Source organism: Sceloporus occidentalis, unplaced genomic scaffold, assembly GCF_023333645.1.
Source record: "Sceloporus occidentalis isolate IW3139 unplaced genomic scaffold, rSceOcc1.0.p SCAF_5, whole genome shotgun sequence".
Taxonomy (NCBI): Eukaryota; Metazoa; Chordata; class Lepidosauria; order Squamata; family Phrynosomatidae; genus Sceloporus; species Sceloporus occidentalis.
Genome location: NW_028316985.1, coordinates 51,625,372 through 51,641,270, shown reverse-complemented (window position 1 = coordinate 51,641,270; position 15,899 = coordinate 51,625,372). Strand labels below are relative to the sequence as shown.

Here is a 15,899-nt window from a genome sequence, read left to right as displayed (position 1 = left end):
TGGATTTTAACCATCCTACCACATTAGGTCCTCCTCCATTTTGTGGTGCCTTGTCCACCTCCTTCAGGGTGAGGACCTGGGGTCACTCTATTGGCTGGGACAGCATTAGGACAGAATGTGGAAATAAACAGGGCAGCTCCGTCGCTTCCTGAGATGTCCTTGCTTGTCATTCCTGGGGAACTCCCTCCCCATCCCCCTCGGAATGTCTCTCTCTCTCTCTCTCTCTCTCTCTCTCTCTCTCTCTCTCTCTGTATACGGGCCCGCGCATGCGCGTGCCCGCTTGCCTGTCTCCATCTCTCTCTCTCTCTCTCTGTGCACTGCGAGGTTAAAGAAAAGATGCAGGCAGCACCAGGCGAAAAAAAGGGCGACGGCTGGCCTCCTCCGCGCGCCCAGGCGCGCGCCACCCACCCCGCCAGACCCCACCTTGGATCCCCGGCCTCTGATTGGCCTCTGGAGGCACCCATCTCCGCCTCCCAGCCAATCAGGAGCCGAGTTTAGGGGAGAGGATGGATGATGAAGAAGCAGAGGAGGAGGAGGTTCTGTGTGAGAGAGGAGGGATTCCTGGAGATAGCTGCAGAGTGGTGATGCTCCAAGTCCCTCTCCAGCCTCCTCCTCCTCCCCTCCCTGCCGTTGGTAGAGGCTGAAACTTCACCCCCAACACAAAGCCAGGGGGAAAGGAGGGACACAGACACACACAAACACACAAAGCAAAGGGAGGGCAGCCCTGGTGGAGGGGAGGAAAAGACTCTCAACCCAGGGACCTGGGCGCGCGCGCTTGAGCCATGGAGGCGCGCCGCCTGTGAGAGGAAGGTGCGCCCTCCCCACACTCCTCCTCCTCCTCCTCCTCCTCCTTATTTGTTCTCGGAGTCTCCCATCCCAGGAGTGGCAGGGAGGAGAGAGAGGGAGAGGGAGCCCTGAAGGACGGAGGGGGGAGTCTCGGCTTGGCAGGTAAGGCTGCGGAAGGGAGGGAGGGAGGGGAGGGTTTTGGCTGGGATGGAGCCCCTTGGTGGGTCTGAAGATGTCTGGGGAGATGCTGAGGGGGTCATTCTCAGGTTAAAAGGGGGGGTTGGTCCATCTAGAGGCACCCAGAGTGCAAGGAATATCATCTGGCTGGGTACCACTTTTCCTTGCCCTGGCTCCATGCTCTGGAATTCTGGGAATTGCAGTTTGTTGTGGCACCTGCAATTCCCAGAATTCCAGAGCATGGAGCCAGGGCAAGGAAAAGTGGTACCCAGCCAGATGATATTCCTTGCACTCTGGACGCAACCTTTGTCTCTGCACAGACTGGACCAACTCCCCTTCTCCTATTTGTTGTTGTTGTTGTTGTTGTTGCCTCAGTTCCTCTGGAGGAGGACCATGTTGGGGGAGAGAAGGATGCCTAGGCTGGGTTGGTGATGCCTGGCTATCTCTCTGCCCCCACAAAGTCTCCCTCCCACCCATCTGGGGGGTTTCTCTTATCAGGAGGAGGAGGAGGAGTCCCCTTGTGGGTGGCATGGGGCGAAATGGAAAGAGGAGGAGGAGGAGAGAAAAGGGGGAGGGTAAAAGGGGGTGAAATCTGTCTCCTCTCCAGGGACAGAAGGGGGCTTGAAAACAAGGTCCAAAACTGCTTAGTAAACAAACCCTTCAGCTCCTCCTGACAGGAGAATCATCTCTTGGAAAGCATTGGTTTCTTCTTCCTATTCTTCTTCTTCTCTTTTACCAAAGGGTAGGGGAAATGGAGGCACCAAAAGAGAAAGGGGAAAAAAAGTTAATGCCACTTGGTTTGGAAGTCTCGGCCTCCCATTTCTTCACTGAAATCATTTATCTGGCAAAGAGAAAAAATAGTTTGAGCATCAGGAATTTCCAACACAAGGCATCAGTACTTCTCCGTCCACCAACCCCAACACTCCATTGTGCAGAGTGTGTTTTAGCTGCTCTGGCTTCACTTGCCTCCTTTTGGATGCAGCTATAGGTGGTATTCTCCTGCAGTATTCCCCCGAAATATGTCCAAGTTTTTCATGGTGGTGGTAGTGGTCGGAGATGAAAGTGAAGCTTTTTTGTAGACTTGAGCAATTACAGAGATGATGGACCTGTCTGCCTCTATAAAAGCAGATTTGTGCTAGGGTTGTTGGGGTTTTGGTTTTGTTTTGTTTTTTTAGCATCATTAAAAACATCTCCATTTATAATTGTTTCATAATTCTCCCAGCACTTTCTCTTTCACAGATAATGTATAACGGATTGTGGATAATCTATGTAAGCCATATGGCATTATGGTTCTAGCAGTGCAGTTAAAAATAGAATGTATGTAGGCTTACCTTTCGTGCTGGGAAAAGTTAAAAGAGACAGGCATGACAAAGTTACGAAAGCACATTTTGAAGGATATGACACCTCTTGGGTTTGGGGTGTTGTTGTTGTTTAATGTAAAGATATTGAGCCACTTGCTGGAGTAGCGTATGTTCATTAAACACACTCATCAGAAACGAGTCTTTGTGGCAGTTCCAGCAATCTGCAATTCAATCAGCACTGATACAAGCTGCCTTTTACCATTGTTCATCAGACCCAGCTGAGTGATTTCGGTCAGATTGGAAGTGGTAGCAAGAAGTCTCCTAGGTAAACATTACTGGAAAGTGTGCCAAGTGGACTTCTAAATGAGTAGGAAAAAATGTTTGGCCATGGTCTGTTGGCTGATAGAAACCTCCGATTGGTATGGGTGATGCCAAGTTGTTTTTTAGAAATGTCCAGTTGTGATTAGAGATGGGTCCTATCTCATATATTTTCTCACTAAATGCTATGTATTAGCAGCATCTCCCCTGTTTCTCTTACATATTTTCCGATTCTGAATTTGTACCATAATTTTAGACACTTAGGTTCTGCAAATCATAGCATGACCCTTATTTGTATAATCGTGTTTTGTGAACATGATTACTATGAACAGCTCTTCTGCTTTTCTACCCATTCTGTGTGTCATGGTTATTGTTAATGGGGAGCTATTTTTAATTCTAAAGCGGATGTAAAAAGCAGATTATAAATACAGAGGTTTGGTTGAGTCAACAAAAAGCCTCATAGGGTTAATCTTAAAACCTATGTTTTGAACCCACAGTATCTGAAATGATGCATTTTAAAGGATATATTCTGTCTATATAAATATGTCACAAATGATTTCCCTCCAGTGTATGTGTGTTTTAAATGCAGACATGTCAGGACAGGCAGAGAAAGCAAAATGCTCCGCAGACTTTAAGAGGATTTAAGAAATACTTTGTCCCTTATAAACTTGACCTATGGCAGACGGGTATTTTGATGCAGCAAAAACAATGAAATGTCTCGTACCTTAAATACAGGCATATTTATTGCAATAAGTCTTGAAAGTGCACAAGATTTTGTTATTTAAACGTGACCTAGTTTTATGTGTAGGAGACATTATCACCCGCACCACCCATGCTGTTGCATTTTGTAGCTTGTTGTTAATGTCTAGAGAAAAGTATATAGAAAGACAGAACTCTGTTCACCTGTCTTGGAGTATTTGAAATATATATGACCCTCAAATTAAGAAGAATAGAGAGAGCCACTCGCTGAACTCATCCTCACTGGTTTATTTCCACTAAAATCAATGAGTCTGCATCATTGTAAGTGGTCTATGAATCTTAATTGTTTGCAGTAAAAATCAGGACAACAGACAGTTCCTGTAAAGAGAAGGAAAAATGAGGGAGCCAGATAATGGCATTCTGTTGGAAACTGTGAACTCTTTTGCACTTGCAAAAGCATAAATTGTGTCTCTGTACCCATTTCATACCAACCTAATTTGGCTCCACATTAAAAGAATGCTTAAGAGCACCTTATGAATGATTGATGCTAACATGCTACCTCTGTTTTAAGGGATATTAATCTGGAATCAGGAGTTTTATCCCACAGATCAAAGCCTGACTTTATTTCCCCCTCTCATTGAACAAATGTAGAATATGTTGTTTAGATCTTCTGGAACTTGTTCATAAAGAGTACAAAAATAAAAAGAGTGTGGGTGAGGATGGAGCAATGTTGGATTTTTAATTGTACAAGTACCATGAACCCAAATACAAGAATCTTCCATGGACTGAATATGGAAGAAGTTACAGAGGTAGAAAGGGACTGTGCCAGAGATATGAGAGAGCAATATCCATATTTGTCTAATTATAATAAAAAGACTCTAAGCATATAATAGAAGTTAATGGTAGATCTGTGCCTTTGCAGTCGGAATATTGCATTGTTATTCAGGATTTGAAGACATGTTGCCTCTCTAGAAATTGCAAAGTTAATTGATAGTACTTCAGGGGGAAAGTAAATTATTTATTTATGCTGTTGTGGTTGCTTATGTATTTATTTATTTATTTATACAATGAGAAGCCATTTTCATATATAACAAATTCAATTATATCTAACATTCTAAGATATTAGAATTAAAAAAAACTTGAACAGCTCAGCTTCAGCATTCAGCATATTACCTCTTACTGTTCCTATGAAAACTAAGTTTCAGGTATCTTGATTATTCACATACTAAAGAATTTTTACAAATTAGGACTTTATAATGGCAGCATTTTCCCCATGCTGTTACTTTTCAGATCTATGGATTCAGTGATCTTCATACAGAATTCTAGAAGAAAAAAAATGTCAGACTGCTTTGGTGTTTTGGTCCTCTAGATTTGTTTGCTTAGAGTATTATAATGTATCCATAAGAGCTTAATTAGAAATACACACATGTGAAGCTTTTTGGATAAAGCTTGGACCATTATGTACCTATGGCATTTACAAAAAATATTTCACCCTAAATATGCTTGACTTAATAAATGTGGTATTAGGCAAACAAATATTTGGAGGATATTTTAAATGTGCAACAATAATCTGTACAACAGTAGATAGAAGTTTTTTTAATACAGTGCACCAACCAACTAGACAAGGTTTTAAAATAGTTCAGATATGACCTCTTGTGCACAGTCTCACAAATCCGGCACGCATATTTAATATGAATATGTAGAAACAAGACTGCATCTGTATAAAATTTATTATGATACTTTACATGTGAAACTAACAAATCTAGGCAGCATTAATGTGCTGTCTTTCTAAATGTTACATGTGAAGAGAGCTAACTTGTATCAATATAAAAAAGGTTGCCCATTCCCCCCAAAAAAATCCTTCTGAAAAGAGATGTGAAATTCAAAACAAAATTAGGATATTAGCACATATGTCTTAAATGCATTACATTATCTGCAAAAGAATGTTGTTTTTGACAATTCATTCAATTTTTCACTTTTTGTAATGGCTATGTGTGCACCGGTTTTCATTGTAATTCAAAAAGTAGTTCAGAATTATTTCTTAAGCATCTTACCTGAGAAATAGTTCACTTGACTTTGGTTGAGATTACTGTAGAAAAATCATTTTGCAGAATACAATCCAAACCCTAAGACAATACCAGTTTTAAGTAGTTTCAGATGGGTTTACAATGTCTTGGGATTTCAACATTTTCTTCTTTGTCATATTTTGTTTTTGTTTTCTCCAGTTCCTTTAAGCTGCATCCACTGGGAATTTCTTCTTTTCCCTTCTAGAGGGAGCTATGCCTCTCAGTTCTTCAAGGTTCTTTACAGATTCTTTCTGGAATTCATTTCTGTTTCAGCCACAGTTCCTAGTTATTAGTTGTTGTTTTTTTTTTGGGGGGGGGGGGATCAGTAAAACAAATCAACACAAAATATGGTTAAACTGATGAATAACTGAATATCTTGATGTTTTGAAACAACCCAAAATGTTAGATAACTGCAACATGGACTGATGTTACTTTAGGCCATATTCAACATGAGAAATATTTAACGCAGAACAAGGCACTTATATTATTTACATATGAAATATCTTTCCAATTAACAGTTTTTGCATATCTCTAATATAAAATTAGAATGTATACAACATAATTATGCATGGAGCATATATCCTTCAAAAATAATGTGAACTTTGTATATTGTTCTCTTATTTTATTCATTTTTTTGTTTGTTTTCTTCATTCATTTGCAGAGATGACATTAGGTAACAATATGTGGAGACATACATCAAGTGGCCAATTTAAATGAGTAGAATTGATCAGAAACATTAAAAAAACAACCTATTTTGAAACAGCTAACATCTTTCTCTTATCTGAAAGTGCAACCAAGTAAACAGCACACAGCAACATACTCAGGATTTTGTCCATTATCCAATGGATTTTGGTGGAGGTGCCAGTCAAGAATACCTGTTTGCATGTTTCAAATCTCCTCATTTCACACACAAGCTTAAGATAGTATTTTTCATTGATCAGAAATAATTCATTGGGGCTTAAGATCAGATCTACACTGTTTGGGGATGTGCATGATGCATAATAGATTTTTTTTTCACCTGCCATAACATTTTATCTTTACTGAAACTGCCAGATGCTAAGAGGCAAAACATTTGGATAAGCTGTAGTAATGTTTACACAAGTTATACTAAGCAAGGAATACATAGTTAACTTGTTTGACTGAGTGATTCTGATGAATGTGATTGGATGTTTATTTTGGTGTAGTCTGGAGAACATCCATCCAGCTACTCTCTTATATAATTTGTTGTCTGCAATTCCACACTTGAAGAAGTCATAATGAAATTTTGGTGCGGTTTTAGTTTATTTTTCTTCAGTGGCAGAATTTTATTGTTTGCTTTTTTGTTAGGCTAGATGCTATTTTTTTTTGTTGTATATCATTTTGTTATAATTGATAGATAATTTTGTTTAAGTTGACTGCCATGTGATGTGCTCTTTATGTAAGGATCAATAAAATATTTTTTTTTTACAAAGGAGTGCAGGTCTTTTGAATATTACTATTGAAAAGACTGTACTGTTGGGTGGGCTTTTTATTTGTTTGTTTTGTGCAAAGGCTCTTGGTATCTCCTAACTTCTCACTGTTATTTTTAAAATTACAGAAAGCTGTGCATTTTATATTTGTTATTTTTTATTACCACATTCTGTCTGCTGATTCTTTTGAACCAGGTTTATAGCAGTATAGCATAAACATGCAGCTGTATTATCTATCTGACTTTATCATTAGCATGGTTGTGTACCCCCCCCCCCCCGCCCCCAATCCCATTGCATTGCAAATCTAGCACAGATGTCACCTTTGTGAATATCTGGGTCTAGAAAGCTGCCACCCACTCTTCCCAAAATGGTGGTAAGCTACATTGAAGGCAGCATTCAACATAGTGATGTAAGAGTTTTTATTAATGCATAAATTGGAGATTTTATCTTGCATCTGTTAGATTTAAGGAGTTGAAATTGAATCTGGTCCTGTCTGTGCACAAGTGAACAATGTGTCTCTGTGTGTGCATGTGTGCATGCCTTCAATTTACCTGTCACCTTATGGTGACCACATGAATTTTATAGGGTTTTCTTAGGCAAGGAATACTTAATGATGATTTTACCAGTCCCTTCCTCCTAAATACAGCTATAGCACTTGGTATTCATTGGTGGTCTCCCATCTAAATACAGTTCTCCCTCTATTCTCATGGTTTTGGAACCTGCGCCCATCATTTATGCACGAGGGATGAACGGAAGGGAAATAATGGTGTACGTGCCCAAGGTGTGCGCGTGTACACTACCGCAGTCACATGCCTGTATTCAAGCCAATGGGGCTTGAATATATATGCTAAACACTGGCGCGTTACAGACCGCCCCTTAGGGGCGGCCTGTAGGCGCACCTTTCCCGCCGGATCGGGGCCTCAGCGGCCAGAGTGGCAGCCACTGAAGCCCTGATCCGCCGCTTTTCGGGCTGCAGGGAAGCGGCAAAAGGCCCCTTCCCTGCAGCCTGGAAAGGGGTGTCCTTGGGGCTTCAAGCCCCAAGGACACCCCGCAGTGGCGGGGAGAAGGAGAAAGGGGCCGTTTGGCCCCTTTCTCCTTTGGTCCGCTGGGCGCAGCCGTCTAAAGGCTGCGCCCAGCGGACCAAACCAGGAAGGAGCTCCGAAACGGAGCTCCTTCCGGGGTCGTGGAAAGGGTGCCCTAGGCGCCCTGCCGCGACCCCAATACGTCACAACCGCACCGCCTCGTTTGGAGGCGGCGCGGTTGTCACGTATCGATGGCAGTGGCCGTGTGGAATGGCCGCTGCCATTTTGTGCGTGCACAGCGCGCACTAGGGTTAGGGCAGTGCGGAAGCACCGCCCCGCCCCGCCTTAACCCTAGTACGCGCTCCACGCGTACTTTTAAGCCCGTCTGTAACGGGCCACTGTTTTTGCAAGGGGGTCTGGAATGAATCCTCTGTAAAAAAGTAGGGGAAAGTGTACTAACTAGGGCTGACTGACCCTGTTTAGGTTCTAAGAAGAGATAGAATCTCGTGCCTTTATGCTACTTAGGCCCTTGTAAGGCACTTACCCTTGTATATCCAGTTTTCACTTAATCACTCCCACTTACTGGCATATTTTCCCCTATATCCAATATAGTACTGGAAGGTCTCTGAAACCTTCAATAACAGTGTTTATAGGTGGAGAAATTGCAAGGATATTGTGGAACTGGGAAAATGGGTGCCTTGCATTTTATTAGCAGATGTGCTTTCCGCTAGTGCAAAGTCATTTACAATGCAGAAACTTCTTATGTATATTGAAGTTTCTGAAATAGTTACCAGATGTTTATAGTTTAATGTTCTCAATCATGTTTAACCAGTAATAAAATTGTTATTCTGCCTGTAAACAATCTGGATCTATGAACTGGTTTGGTGACAGTTTTGTCTGCAGAACAAATTGAATTCCCCATACCCTCCCTCAAGTATCTCGAGAGTCCCTCTGGAACAGATCTGGCCTATGTGTGGTGGGAGGAGGCTACATGGGAAAAGAAGGCAAGGGAAATTTTATGTCTTACGTGTGGGAATCCACTCACATGAACTGGGATTTAAGCTTATGATCTGAATCAAAATGTGAAAATTGGTGTTTTTTTCCCTGCTTGACTTTGTTGATATGAAAACCTGCTGCTTAATTCTGAATCAACCAGAATAAATAAGAATAATTTAGATTTTGGTTGCTGGATATTCTATATCCAATTAATTTCAAATCAACCTAGAGACCACTTTAGTGTAATCTGTGTAAAAACTCACAGAGTGCCCTTCTTTTCTTCTATAAACTTATGAAGCAGTACCAGGGTGGACTGTCTTACTGTAAAAGGATTTAATTGGTACATTTTTAGTATAGTTAGGTGTTGTGTTATCCAATACTTCTGAGCAGAATGTAAAATGTCACCTGAGGTTTCCTGATGTTTCTGCATGCTTTGTATGAAGTATACCAATATCTAGAGCCTAAACATTGAGACCTGTTGCCATGATGGGGCATGCCTGGCCTTGACAAGTGAGTGAAAAAGGATTTGGTCAGTGATGAGTGTATATGAGCTGAACAGGTTTTTTTCTTTTGTTTTTGTTTTGTCGTTAATGGCCAGTGCTGTACTTTATAAGTTTTCAGTGTAACATGATGGGATTTTTGCCTGTTGACACATAACATGTATTTTCTGATTCAGGGATTCAGGGTGGGTCACTAGGCTGCTGCCTCTTTATAGGGGTGTCCTGCAGATGTGAGTAAGGGTTTAAGGTCTTGGAAGAGATGAAGGGAGGGGAGGAGTAGGAAGGGAAGGAGGGGGAAGGAAAAGATAAATTGAATCCACCAGTTGCACTAGAAACGCAAGTTAGTTGAAATTAAGAAAATAAAATCCCTGCATTTTGTACTTTCTTCCATTATGCCCAAATTAAAGAATCAGCTGCTGATGCCAGAGCTGGTGTGTGTGCATTGGGATTGGAGAGACCTGCTTTGGCACCCTGGTTGCTCCCAAAAGTGGCACTTGCCATATACTAACTGGTGTGAGCTGTGAGAAAGAATTTAGAGTTTAGAAGTTCTTGAGGCCTGCTCAGGTATCAAATTATTAAGAAATTCGGTGTGTGTGTCGGAGGGGGAGAGCTGGGGAAGGCATAGTGATTGGGTGAATGAATGCTTGCAGTGCACATCAGAGCCATGTGGTCTACTGTGCTGTGTAAGTCAGATTCTAGGCATGTTAGTCCACTCAGAATGATGTTGATGGAGAACCTGAAAACATTTTCCTTTATATTTCAATAAAAATACTTTCAGTTACTAGAACTAAGGTTAAATGATTGGCACATGCAGATAATGCAGGCTCTGGAAGGCAGCATTGAAAGATATGAGGGGAGGGAGAAAGGCTCAGGTAGAATGTAGCAGGGAATGTGGTGATAACCCCTTGAACTTTGATTTGCAATCCTGGTATAACTGATCCATGAATAATAGTAAACTAAAAGTATCATGATCTCTTTTGAACTTTTAAATCATCTAGTGGAAAGAGTAAATCGACAAGAGGGAAAATGTTCAAAGACCTCAGTAGAGGTCAAGGAATAATTGTGGTACTCTGTGCACTGCTTCAGGCTTTCAGCAATCTCATATTGTATTGTGTACATTTTTTAAATGTTTTACAAAACATAATCCTATCTTCTATGCTAACAGGTACTAAAAAATCTCTTCATTGATAGTTTTCTGATTAAGTGCTAAAAGAAAAGTGCTCCATGAAAACCACTTGAATGAGAAGAAAAGCTTTAAGGCACCTAATCTTTTTGGTTTGATTGCTATTTTCCAGGCTTCTGTTGTTGTTTTTTAACTTTATGTAACATTTCTGGGGAAAAAGTTGGTCTTGCCTATTTAACAAGCTGAAATAACTGTGGACCATCTGTACCATCTGCACAGCAACATATATTAAATATTGCTGTTAAATATTGACAAACATATTGTTGAGATTAGAACAGTAAGTTGGTACTTTCTTTCTAACATTCAGTGGTATACAATAGAGGTTGAATACTTAGACCAGGATCCAGTGAAACACTTCTACTGATGGACTTCTGAGGGGACTGATTTCAGAGATGAGGGCCTTCCCACTGTGGCCCCAAGTGTAAGCCAAAACCTGTTCTGGGGGACTTGTAGGTAAATACCAGAGAGAGGATGCCCCTTTGAAACCAGATTTCAATTGTCAGGCAGTCCAGAGGGTACAAGGAGGAGGGAAAGGAAAGGAAGTTCCATTGAGTGAATGGTTGGAGCCTTAACTATATATTGGTTATATCTAATTAACTAGAAATTGGTTGCAATGAACAGAGGGAGGCTGTGGCTTCCATGTCAGTGGGACAGTGCATCCACTCTGGGGTTTGCCCTGAATTGAAAGGAGCTATGTGAGATGCTGTATCCTATCACCGAAATAACTTTTGATACCTCCTTTGAAGTTTAAACGCAACAGGCATGAGAGTCAACCACTGGCGAGAAGGAAAGTACCAAGTGTTTGATCATATTCTTGGAAACATGATTGAGGATCACTGAAGAGGTTATAGAGATCAAATATATATTTAAATATATTGCTAAGGCCTAATCATATTTTGACAGTGTGGTCTTAGCTTTTCTAATTCCCGCCACAATTAGATTTCTGAAGTGTGTCTCTGTGACCCCAAAAGAAACAATAATTTCTAGTCAATGTTGTTCTGTAGTCAATTGTCTATTTTCATTTTCATTCCTATTAATTATCAGATTTTGAAGACTTTATTACCAAACTTGCTGCTTGCTCTGCAACTTGCAGATTGCTGTTTCAGAGTGACCCAGAAGCGGGCCATTCCCAGGATGATCCCTGCTTTTTGAAATGCCTTTCCCTTAGTATACTGGAAGTGCCATTTGGAATCTACTAACTACTGATGTTCAGGTTCTATCCTTTATATTCTGTTAGCCCTTCTTCTTTACTCAGGTTTTCCTCTATTGGCAGCATTGTCCACTTTAAGCCTCTTATTTTAAATGTTTTAACTAAGGATTTTTTTTAATGGATTATTTAATTATTTGGGTTTTAATGTTTATATTTATATACATCACATTGATACAGTGTGTGTGTGTGTGTGAAATAGTATAGAAACTGGGTTTTTTAAATCATTGTCAGCATTCTCTAGCTTAATTTCCATCAGAACCTTTTCCTCAGGCAGGGCACACATATTTAAAAAGTAACCATTCTTGTTTGAGAAGTTTTGAATAATACATTTTGCAGATTTTGTTGACAGACTTGTATTGATGAATCTGGTGCCTCATCCTTTCTTTTTTACTGGAGTGCCACTCCTCCAGGATTTCTGCATGTGCTGTAATGGATGCCATTTGTGTCCTTCCTTGAACTTTAACCAAGACTGTTAAGGCATTCTAACATAAAGGTAGAAGTACATTAATAGAACACATTTTCAAGGGGACACAGGCAAGTAAAGCAAGGGATATTTTGCTGTCTGGTCTGTGCTTCTATTTTAAAATTTATAATAAAACGAACTGTGGCAGTTTTGTTCCTGATAGTGATACACAGAAATGTTTTCACTTATAATTATAATTGTACTTACTAAGGTGTATACTATGCTGATTACAGTGGAACTTACTTGCAAGCAAACAAACATGTGTAGGATTATGCTGTGAATATTTCTGGTTTGATGAACTATTTTGGATGTTTCAAACTCCTGCTTTTTTTTTTTTTTAAGATAATAAAGTGTGAGGACTTGCTCATTCTCACATTGCCCTGACAGTCATGCTCTTGACAGAAGGGTACTGTCATTTGAAACTAGCAGGAAAGAACTGCTTTTGGGGAGAAAATTTTCTCACAATCTAACAGACCCAAGTTATTATGCCATGATAGGAGTGTGCCTACTGTATAACTGATATTCAGACTATATTGTTTATACTTAGTCTTGTTTATTTATTTGAAATATTTATACACTGTTTACAAACCAAAGTCCTCTAGGCACTTTATAATATATTTAAAATACAACAAAGCATGCAGTCAGAATGACTGAATTCTTAAGTTTCCCCAAGCCTCTGGTGGAAACAGATTGGCAAACACAGAAGGTATTGATGGGCAGCAAGTGGGAGCAGGACATGTGTACAGTTCTTCCATAGCTTGGTTAAGATGGCTTCGCACTGGCTTGGAGGTGTGGCATTTAGACACACCACACCCCCAAACTGGACAAAAGCTGCAACTGTGATTACATGCTGGCCAGCTTCTATCCAGCTTGGGGATGTGGAGCTGGCAAAAAGCCAGCTCTTGAGGCAAAGGGACCGCTTTTTTCCACTCCTATTTGGGGTGGAGACTGGCTGGATTGGGGCTGCGTGTCCGTTTGCCACGGCCACAATGTAGCCTAAAAAGGCTGCTCCAAGCCAACTATTTCAGTCCTATGATGCCCAGCTTTAGTCTCTACAACCATATAGAAAACTGTGTGATTAACTTTGTGTATTTTCTAAACATAAGGGGCTTCCTTTCCTTAATCAATCATGATTCTATTCTCTGGGACCAAATATGAATTTGCCAGTCAGTGGTCCGATAGTGCTTTATTTGGTGTAGAAATTTGTAAATGGGTTGTCATTTAATATTTTCATTAACCATACCAGCATGGATATAATACAAAGGCTATAATAGGAAAGATATATCTTATATTAACAAAATAATGTTACTATCATTTGAATTACTACTGAAATACAATTATGTGAAGGGCTCATAATAGCTGTTTCCCAATAGAAGTACCTCCATTATCAGTTTTACATGGCAGAACAATTCAGTTTTTGCAAGCCACTTTATATTTCTTTTATCCTTCACCACTTTCAATATCATGGGTTGTATTAATATGCCAGAACATAGGTAATAGATTAAATTTAAAAACAACTCTCCAGCATAAATCAAGTTTGTACACAGTACAGATTTTTCTTTCTTCCTTTGCAGTTTCTGAAGAGAGCACGATGTTCAGACTGTTTGTGAGTAATAGGCCATCCTTTGTAGAGAGACATTCACTGTGTTCGTCCACAGCTTATGATTAATAAGGACCAGTCCAAGCATTAGGTAAAGTAAGGCACTCACCTGCGATAACAGGTGTTGAAGAGTGGGGAACAGACAAAGCTGAATTACCTAAACTAATCTTTTGCCCCTAGGTGCAGTGGATGACAGTGGTCATAATCCAGAGCTTGGGCAGTAGTATGAACTCCAGTCTAGATGAGGATGGGCTAGACAGATCTGCAGGACCCAGAAGCAAAAATCAAGAAGGCATACTCTGACATCAGATCTAAGGCACAGTCTTATCAACCAAGAGAGATTCTCAAATGGTGATCTCCAAGTGCATAGCTAGACACTGCCCACAGTGCTCTTTGTAACATCCAACACTAAAAAGCCACCGGCTTCAAAATCCTTCCTGAGAGCAGTGGAGTTGCTCTGGTTAGTGTCACCTGGTGTGTGTGTGTGTGTGTGGGGGGGGGGACTGGCCCTCTCTGCCCTCCCTCTGCCGCCTACCCACCCAGACCACTTCTGAAGGGGGTGGGTGGGGGTGCTGTGGCTTCTCCCAGCAGCAGTGCCAGACCCTGAATGCATCCCCCCCCCCCCAAAGGGTCTTCAAAGTACAGCATGGCTGCACTCCTAGCAGCTGTGCCTCTGTTCTCCCAGCAACCCTCTGGGTTGTCACCCAGTGTGGTCTACACCACCCGTACCCCTTTAATGCTTGGGAGATGTGTAACTACCAATGTTTTGGAATGTAGGGAAAAGGGCAGAGATCAACCAGTGCTCAAATCAGCTGAAGCTGAAGCTGTGAAAGTAATGAGTGCTGTTATTTCAACTGAAATACAATGTTATACTGAGGTGGCAAGAAATAAAAGTTTTTTTCCCCTTTCTGCCAACAGGTACCCAGAAAATTTCCATCTATGTCCTCAGTACTAGCCATGGATGCCATCTTCTTATGGTTTTTTATTGTTATGTAAAAATTGATTTAGGTGGAATCATGTTTGTATCATCATATGATTAGGTCACATTATGGCCACCTTCCATGCCTAGCATTCTCTGGTTCATTGGTGAAACAAGGAATCAGGGATATTGCCACTTCCTCAGAATGCTGAAGGCTCTAGAGTGAACACTTGTTCTACACTTGTGGATTAAAGGGAACTAAGCATATGAGACAGGGCTGCTTTTATCCCACTTCTTTCCCAGCATGCTTTCTAATTTTACCCTTTTGTCCAAAATGGTTTGTCCCATTTTATTCTCATAACAAACAGGTAAAGTAGATTAACTTAAAAAACAACAGTACTCAAAGCTGCACATTGGCTCCAAGGAGAGAGTGTCCAATTCAAACCCTACATACTATCTACAACCCATTATCTCTCATGGTGGCATTGAGAATATCAGTTTAATATGCTGTGCTCCACTGACTTATTTGTCCAGATCTCTATCAGCTGTTAGTATCATTCTAAATTTATATGGTAGAAGGCTCTATTTAGTTAAAAATAAACCACATTATTCAGAGCTGAGAGTTCATATACAGATTTCCTCTTATTATAAAGAAGATGATATGCTTCTCTGAAAAATCCCTGCAGAGCTGTCAAAAGTGAGCAAACCAGATCTTTAAATTGGGTTTCTGAATGGTAATTAAAACTTTTACTATTAGCTCATTAGAAACTGAGAAAATGACAGTTGATCCAACTCAAAATATAGGTCTCCTCGCTCACCCTCAGTGTCTTATATCTAGCAAATGGTTATGATCACAGGAGCCCTCTAAAAAAACTTGTAATATATGGTCAGAGATGAAAAGTTGCATGCTGCAAATTTTTGGTTGATTTTCATTTGGCACCAAGATAACGTTGGTCAACCCATGAAAACAGAAAATACTCATGTAGACACTGTGTTGTACATGTCTGATTGAAAACCTGTTTTCTTGAGTTCAGTGAAGTTTACTCCTAGGTCAGTGGGTGTAACTTTGCAGCCATAATTTTTTCTGCAGGTAAAATGCTGTCACATAGCATAGATCTCAAACTGGAGATAGACTTGCAGATTGTGTACTATGTCTCTTCTGTCTGTGCTATAAAAAAAAACTAATTTGAGGAAGTATTTTCAGATTGTTC

The 15,899-nt window shown here is 40.6% G+C and overlaps 1 protein-coding gene across 5 annotated transcripts in view; it reads left to right on the top strand.

The window, feature by feature from the left end:
- The first annotated feature begins 590 nt into the window (after positions 1 to 590).
- The window catches only part of LOC149312150 (synaptotagmin-1), a 419,893-nt gene continuing 404,584 nt past the window's right edge, over positions 591 to 15,899 (top strand). For 3 of the 5 annotated variants that reach the window (XM_089524048.1, XM_089524049.1, XM_089524046.1), the window contains exon 1: positions 591 to 948. The gene's annotated coding sequence lies outside the window, so the exon portion shown is untranslated. The remainder of the gene's footprint in view (positions 949 to 15,899) is intronic. The other 2 variants (XM_089524047.1, XM_089524044.1) reach the window with 1 other exon arrangement.